The sequence below is a fragment of the Liolophura sinensis genome, unplaced genomic scaffold, assembly GCF_032854445.1.
Source record: "Liolophura sinensis isolate JHLJ2023 unplaced genomic scaffold, CUHK_Ljap_v2 scaffold_268, whole genome shotgun sequence".
Lineage (NCBI taxonomy): Eukaryota > Metazoa > Mollusca > Polyplacophora > Chitonida > Chitonidae > Liolophura > Liolophura sinensis.
Window position 1 is genome coordinate 27,415 of NW_027018207.1, and position 9,138 is coordinate 36,552.

Here is a 9,138-nt window from a genome sequence, read left to right on the forward strand (position 1 = left end):
GGGTTTAGCTTTAACTGACACTTAACCATCTCTGCCTCCATGTTAACACAAGTGATGGACAACAAAAAGCGACAAAAGTTACAGAATTTCTGTATGAAAGTTTTCTCTTCTTATGCCGTCATTTTAATTTCAAATGCAACACTAACCTCCTCTATGACAAAAAGCCATATGTTTATTGTGACTTTCATACGTCAAAATTTGTCCACCCCTACCCATTACCATGTAATCGCGGCACACACATCTGCACCATCAGATCTGACATCTGCCCTATGGTAACTGAAAACTGTTGATTAAGATCGAGAGGTTTCTTGATATATTACATTCATTTTCCAAAGATCTGTGTCAAATATGTGATTATTACTCTCAAGCATCCATTAATATGTAACCATGAAGTGAAAGAAAACTTACCATAGTTTAACAGTCTTCATTGTACAGCAGCGGACGAGAGACTGGATTACTGACTAGTCGTCGGATGAGACAGCTCTGCATTCGTGGTAACGTGTAGAGCATGTGAGCATTTTTTTCGAGAGACTTACCAAGAATTAACTTAACTTTAATGTTCTTTATCGCAACACGAAATCCGGGATTGGTGACAAGTCTGGGCAAAAAATAAAAGGGAAATTATCACAATGGATCCAGGTCAGTTATATATATCATTATCTAAATATACCTCAACAAAGAGCACGAAATCAACCCCGGACTCTCTTTTTCACTGAAACCATTGTTTCGTTTTTGAAATTAGTAAATGAATTTGATCTGGGGTTTAGGAAATTAATCAGAAAGCAAAAGCAAACAGTTCTCCTGATGAGGGAAAAATAAAGTGCCGAAACATTGAGTCAAAATGAGTCTTTCGTTTTGAGGAGTCATACTGCTCGTGTATTACGCGAAAGCAAACATACACTCAAAACATTAATATGTTAATTTTAACAGAAAGTCTGTTATCTGAGTGATGCTAGAATGTAGACTGCTATTATAACACAATATTCTGCCATATTCAACACAATATCCTATTAGGCTAATGGAATCTTGTGTTGAAATAAAAGAATGTGTGGTATATTTAACACAACAATGTGCTACAATAACAGGATACTTACCAGCATCACTCAGACTTTCTGTTAAAATGGACAGTTATTTTTCTTTTTAGTGTACAAACATGTATAAACAGGGCATTTCGGGTAGACAATGCAGGCAGAAAAAAAAGAGCCTGGAAGAGACCAAGAGACCATACCGGAGATTCGCTATTCAAGTCTAATTTCCTGCATTTATACCTAGCCAAAAGAATAGCTAAGTAAATATCAGACTCGCCTGTACTATTTTCAGTATTAAAATGACTCTAAAAGTTGAAAAGGCTTTAAAAATATTAGTAACTTCTCTAACGATTTTGAGCAATAACAGGTACACAGACGAGGCTGACATTTTGTGAAAGATAATCATTTGGGCTAGTAAGATAATAGTAAAACTTTGAAAAAAAAAGCAGCGGTACCCAATATCTCCATGTCGTCGTTGCTCTAGTTTTATTCTTCATGCTGACTTCTTTTGTATTTTACCTGGATCAACGGTGATAAATAAATAAATGCTGCGGATATGAATTAAATTGTTAAAAACAGTCTGAGCGACAGTGAACTTAGGTAAGTCTAGATATCATAGTCATTATGTATGGCGAAAAGGCCACATGAGATCATCATCTTCATAATTACTGATATAAGTAAATGGATGTGCTTGGTTTCGCTACATTAGGAACGTTCAGGGACCTTTTATATGTTTTATGACGCCATAAACGTTCCTTACGTCTCGAACGCCCTGTTTAACGTTTGAACAGCTCGTTTTTATTTATATTACAATGCACTAGACCAAGTAAACATCATAAAAATTTCATTCACAGTTAATAATGAAGTACAACAACGCAGTGTCACACCCCTGCGAAAATGTAAAAAGAAATAAAGATAGTTTTCAGTTTTCAGTATAATTATAGTGGTCTTTCAACTGACGCTGGCTTAAAGGGTGCCAAAAAGGAAACGCATGTGGGAATTTTCACATTTTAAATCAGCTTAATGCACTTTCATTTTCAGTCAAGTTACACATTGAGAAAGTCCCAATGCTAGCGAGTATAAAATAAGGAACAAACCCTCATTCAGCGGTGACACTATATCCCAAGTGGACGTTCATCTCGGTATCTAGTGGCACCCACTTGTGCCACACATGCCCTTCTTTTTTGGTAGAGCATATTTTATGCTATTTCATTCTTTTGCCTAAAATGTTGAAATACGTTTAGGCCTGCATATATAATTTCCACAAAAGGAACAGGAAATATATATTATTTTATAATTAATAATTGACTTCTCTAGGTCTACAAATTTAATTTAAGAAAGAACAGTTTCATTATTTAATTCATAAATGTTTTAAATACGCGGACTCTGCCCGGTTTCCTTTCACTATAATCCAGGCCGCCGTGGTATAAGTGAAAGATTCTTCAGCACTGCGTAAAACCCCAGATTAATAAATACGTAAATAAATAAATAATAAATGGGATATCTGGAATAAATGTATGAATTTTTGGGATCGATATACAGTGGACTGTTTCTCAAAGCGGTCGGCGCGCGTAACGTTTTGATTTACAGAACCCGATTGGCCCACATTAAATTACGTATATATATATACATATGTGTTCATTCAGATATTCTTAAACGACTGGTCTAAACTCCTACCGTAATATAAAATGCGCTGTTCTATAGGTGTACTTACTGGTGGACTGTCCTGGGAGAATGGCGAAAATCTCTACATCCCCACGGGACATGCGACGGACAGGGTGGCAAGTTTTATCAACCCCTGAATACCCAAGTAACATGGGTAAGCGCATGATAATACATAGGGGTTTAACCTATGTATTCAATGTTATTGGAGTTTGGTATAATGGCAAAGCGCAATGTAAATACTGTAGCTTGTTTGTCATGGGGTTTAACCTATGTACTCAGTGTTATTGAAGTTTGGCAGAATGGCAAAGTGCAATGTAAATATGGTAGCTTGTTTGTCATGGGGTTTAACCTATGTACTCAGTGTTGCTGAAGTTTGGCAGAATGGCAAAGTGCAATTTAAATATGGTAGCTTGTTTGTCATGGGGTTTAACCTATGTACTCAGTGTTGCTGAAGTTTGGCAGAATGGCAAAGCGCAATGTAAATACGATAGCTTGTTTGTCATGGGGTTTAAAACGAAGGAATGTCCAAGGGATATATGAGCGTCAGTGGAGAGACCATGCATTGAAAGCCATATCCAAAAATATATTTATTTATTTATTTATTTAGATTCCTCAGTCGATATCTCATTTTTGGACTATTTTAATATCATTTTGAACATTTGTAAATATCTTCTGGTTGCAGATTAATCTCGTATAAAAGACTTACATCATAGGAGTAAAGCCAGAGCAGTGACCGCAGTGTGATAGACGTACAGCAGAGGGAGTAAATCCAGAGCAGTGACGACAGTGTGATAGCAGATGGTCACACGTAACCGTCGAAATACGCTCTCTTGTCAGTTTACCTCAGTTAGGGTTTTATTCTAAGTTTTACTCAGCGTGCTGTATGGTCAGCACAGTCGACAAGCAATAACATTAAAACAATGCAAAGAAACCAGGCCTCGGGGATGTGTAATCCACGAGCAGAATCCTGGTTTATCCAGGAATACAATATGAAAGACTACAGAACAGACAGTAAAACCAAAACAGTGACGACAGTGTGATCATATGGATATACGGTTATAGTGCCGTCTCAAGAAACCGCCATGTCGGAGACACGAGGCATGGCACCCTATAAACCCAGTATGTACAGTGACACTGGAATATACAGGACGAGTGCTTGTATGAGGGAAATAGTTATACAAATAATGTGTACAGACACCTAATGATAATCTAATGATAATTACCGTGTAACAAACAGGTGGCTTCAAGATGTGTGTGATTACCGTGCGAAACAAGTGCCTTGGGATTTTGTGTCCTTACCGTCAAACACCGTGTGGGAAACAAGTGTCATTGGGAATGTGTCCTTACCTCAAAGATCATGTACGACATAAGTCACTAAAACAGGATTTGAGCCCTTACCGTCAATCACCGTGTATGAAACACGTGACTAAAACAGGATTTGTGTCCTTGCCGTCAAATACCGTGTAGGAAGTAAAGGTGAGTGTAGCACGACGCTGTGTTGTCTGACTGCTGAATGGAAATTTGACAGAAAACCCGGTTTTACGAAATTATATAAACCATATAAATTTGGGGCCATCTTAATAAAAAGTGTTTCATTATCATTTGTCAGCCCGGGGTTAGGCTCGTTTGTATTTTTTTTCCAATGTCAGTACAGACAAACTAATCAGAACTAAGCCATGATCGAGGTAGTACTTTGTATGAGAAATAGCTACGGGCCACTTCCTTACATTAAAGGTCCTAAGTAACATAACCTGTAGACGAAAAATCCCATTTCATTATTCTGCGTTCAGTATATTAACATTACAAAATTAATTTCAAAACATAATCTAGCAAATTAAAAAAAACAAAACACAAAAAATACAAGCCAGCGGTAAATCTACACCTATTTTAATTTTACATTGTAATTTGTATGTAAAAGTAAAATACGGTCTCTCTCTCTCTGGGAATAAATAATAACAAATATAATGTCAATATGCAGACAAACAGAGAAAACTAAAGAAGGTTAAAAGTTCACCTGACGATGTAATGGAAATATATTTTGCTTTTTTTAAAGGATATGGCCCAAGTATGTTCTTTAAGCTTTAAACAATAAGCTTAGCTAAAGGCTAACCCAAGTGAACATTCCGTCTCTGGTTTGGTACATTTATTTTGAAGCAGTACCAAACAACTTTTCATATTGGTAGGCATGCACTACCATGCTCATTATGGTACGCTTATAACGCCGCAGACACTTACCAGCAGGGTTTGACAGACATCCCGTGCATTTGTAGCTGTCGGTTAAGGTGATAAAAACAACAATATGGAACAGAGAGTTATCATACTCAATGTAAAATGTCAGAAACTTAAGAGTGAAACCGTTTGATGGGATATCCCTGACACACTAGTTTTTGTGGTACTGATAATAAAATATGGAAAATGTCACACAACGCATTAAGACTTAACAAATGCTACAAGGCGAAATATATAGGACACGTCAGATGCTATATCAAAGCGGTGTAGTGGTGACATGTTTAAGTACCCCCCCCCCCCCCCCTTACCAAATTAATGATGGAATTGTCAGTTAAATCGTTGCTTAGAATAGTAAAATGTAATGTAATGCTTTGAGGGGGTTTACATTGTACTTGTTCCGTCATGTGACGACGAGGAGTCATTATGTGCGTTACAGTCCTGCCACCACTGAAGTATCACGCCGAAGACACCAGGCATATATGACTCCACATCCATTCACATTATTCTGGCTAACCAGTCCTGTTTCCTTGATCTAACCTTTCAGTTCTGAGCACCAAGTGAGGCAGCAAACAAATATCATTTTTAAAGCCTTAGGTATGATACGACCGGATTAAGGCTTCGAGGCGAAAGCTAACAATTAGGACACCTAAGCGGACACTAACAATACGGAGAGTACCGAGAGCAGAGAAATTTTAAGTGGAGATAATGTCTTTATACAGTGAAGGCCTATATTTCAGCGTATTTGAACAGCTCGTTTGTGAGACGTTTTGAGTTTTTGTGAATCCACATACAGTTGATGCCTAAAGTTCATTGCAATTGCAGATCGATAGTTCTTCTAAAATGAGACTACGTCTCGAATCGCCTTCGTTAAGAGATCAGACTCAAGCTTGGTGGCACAACTTTTGATCACACAAGAAAGTGCGCATTTTTTTGCTGAGTGAGTAAATGAGTGCTTAGAGTTTTACGTCGTACTTAACAATTTTTTTTAGGAAACAAATTTCAGTCATATGATGACGATTAAGCCGTTAGAGTGCGTGTAGCACTTTGTTGCAGGACGGATTTCCATCGCTGTTTTACCTAGCGCTGCTTCACCCAGAACTTATCGAAGAGAAGTAAACAGCCCCACCCGAATTATGCTGATGGGGTCAACCTGTCGTTGCACTATCCCCTTAATGTATATACTATAGAAGAAACATGACAAACTCAACTTGTTGATTTAGCTTACTAGTTTCATGGTATCATGACGGGTTTTCAGAGCTTTTTTTACTTTAACATATCTTGCGACAGCTATATATACTTGCATGTAGGTTAAGCCTTGGTGATCAGTTCTAGTGACAAATTACATATAACATCACAATGTACGAACTTGCCCAGGGGATTATCCATTCGGAGAGATTATCTCCCGATGTCTTCTCTGTTAAGTTCAGATTTCAATTTATGAACGAAGTACTATTCTTTGGTTCCTCTAGTTTGAGCTTTATTCACCGATAATTTAAAGAAGGGCATTATGTGGAAGTTGGGCCCACTGTGTAGGTTACGGGTACATGATGGGATATGTTTGGTTACAGGTAAAATCTGTAAACTTGGCGCGTTAATTTGTTGCCTATTGTTACGGTATTGAAAACAGCAACAGAAAACAGACTCAGTGACTCAATATTACAATGTAAACAATGCTTTATATACAAAATGAGACGTACAGTTTTACAGACAGTTCAACAACAACAACATAAAAAAAACATACACATCAGTATTACCAGTCTTTAAAAGTTTCCAGTTCACCTTTGCATCCCAAGGAACGTATTCCAGGAGATACAACGTAAAGACCATGGGATAAACACACAATTCACAAATTGTCCTAGTCAGGTACTTCGCTAGGATAGCGAACGCGAACACAGGTTACACAGAACTGGAACAGTCAAGCCTTTGAATGACGTCACACCCGCAGAGCACAACACAGGGTAAATACAGGCATGGAGGTATAATCCACTTTAGAACAGTTTCCCGCAGAAACTCACAAACGAGCCGTTCAGAGACGTAGAGTAATGTCACCTTGTGGCAGAACGAACGTCCTTTACAAAACTGAAAACTTCAGTTTAGAGTCCTTGACGACCTTGTCGGTCAGGTGAGGTCAGCGTGTTAAACAAATTACACAGTCAACACTGTATAATCATAATAAAGATCCGAACACCAATAAACGTGACTTCCGCAGAAATTCACATAAACCAGACATCAGTACAACTGTGGTACACAAACGGTGCCGGCATAAAAATCTGACCTCCCAAACGAAACTGGCATCACCAGCTCATATCAATATGATGGACTCGATACGAGAGCGTCGCACACTCTCCTGGCTCCCAGTGGATGCAGCAAAAATACCTCCTCTCTGCACAGAAAACACGGCTTATATACGCTCCAGTGGGGGGGGGGGGGGATTGATTTGCACTGGCGCTTTTCCGGCCCAAAGGACCGATGCGCGCCAAAACTTGGCGTCATTGAAAATGCTTTTAAGCTGGATAGTATATAAAGGAAGAGTATATTATTTAGGACAAGAAGAAGAAGTTTCAATACTAGTGCTATGGACATTGTAGCATTATAGCCGACGAATTTTGGGCTTGATGACTAACAAAAAAAAAAAGTGTTTCCAGAGGGTCATTATTCACTATGATGATCGTTTCTTAATGTACAATCCATATTTACAGTACAAGATGGGCAGGTACATGGGTTAAAGAGAGATTTTGGGAAAGGTGGGCGTTAGAACACTCAAGATGTTATCTCATATACGGAACACAGAGTATAGTACAGGAAGAGCTGAACAGTATACATACACAATACCTGGACAAAAAAACAGTAGAAGCGTCAGCTCATATCAGTTCTGTTCGGGTAAAAAAAACGACAACAACCACTTTAAAAGCAACAGATAGGCCGATCCAACCATGTTAACATTAAAAAAAGAAAAAAAAAAAAAGAAAAACGGATTATTAAAAACGACGACATCTGCTAAGAAAATTGGCCAGGGCCTGGAAAGTCTTATTTTGGTTCGCTTTAGGATTTAAAACAGATGCTAACGTAAAATGCCGAAGGCCAATGGAGCGTAAGTCCCGGTAAAGAACACGGCGAGCGTTAGAGTGCCGGGTACACGTAAATAAGAGATGAGCGATATCATCGTTAACTAGGCATATGTCACATAACCCAGATGGGTGCAGATTCATTCTGAATAAATAGGTATTTGTAGGTACATGTCCAGAAATAAGGCGGAAAACTAGCGTTTCATCTCGTCGGGAACGTAATGATATTGGCGAATTTAACAAGACAGAACGATTATACTTGTGAAAAAACCTCCCCTTATTAGCTTCATCCCACTGCCGCTGCCAAATATCCACAAACTTAGGTGCGACATGACTCATAATTTCATTAATGTTTAAGGGCACGTGTATGGATATATCTAAAAAGGATAAAGCTCTCTTCGCCAGGGAGTCTGCCATTTCGTTCCCCACAATACCGACATGAGCTGGTACCCAGTCAAAACTCACAGAGACGCCCTGGTAACGAAGAGTGGTGCATAAATGTAGTATTTCAAACACAAGTGATGAAGAATTATACCAGACATAATTTGACATGGCCTGCAAGGAAGATAAAGAATCGGTAAGTATAACAGCCCTGGGAGGTTTTAGGTCGAGGAGAAACTGAAGAGCACAGATGATAGCTGTAAGTTCTGCTGTAAATACTGAGACAAAATTGGATAATCTAAAGGATTTGGAATATTTTAACTCTGGAACACAAAAAGCTGCACCAACTCTGTTGCTGTCTGGACACTTGGAGGCATCAGTGTATACCTGCAAGTACTGGGATAGGCTTGTATGTATATATTCCGTAGCACATAGTAAGGAAACATTCGGATTATCAGATTTTTTTCTATCATCGTTCAGAGTAGTCGAAATATAGGGAGGTTCTAGATTCCATGTGGGGAAATCAGGAACACGGGATGACTGCAAAGCAACATTATCACGATCTAGAGACGAAGATATGTTCTTTGATCTCAAACTAAATGGTAACCCAGCATAACTATTTAAGTCATGCAAGTTGTCATAAAAGGAAGGTTCGAGCAAACGAGACGAAGCATTATTAACCGAACATTTGAGCCTGAAAAAGAACTTGAGGGTGCGCAGGCGCCGACGGATAGACAATGGCCACTCGTTACAGAATACCTGTAGAACGT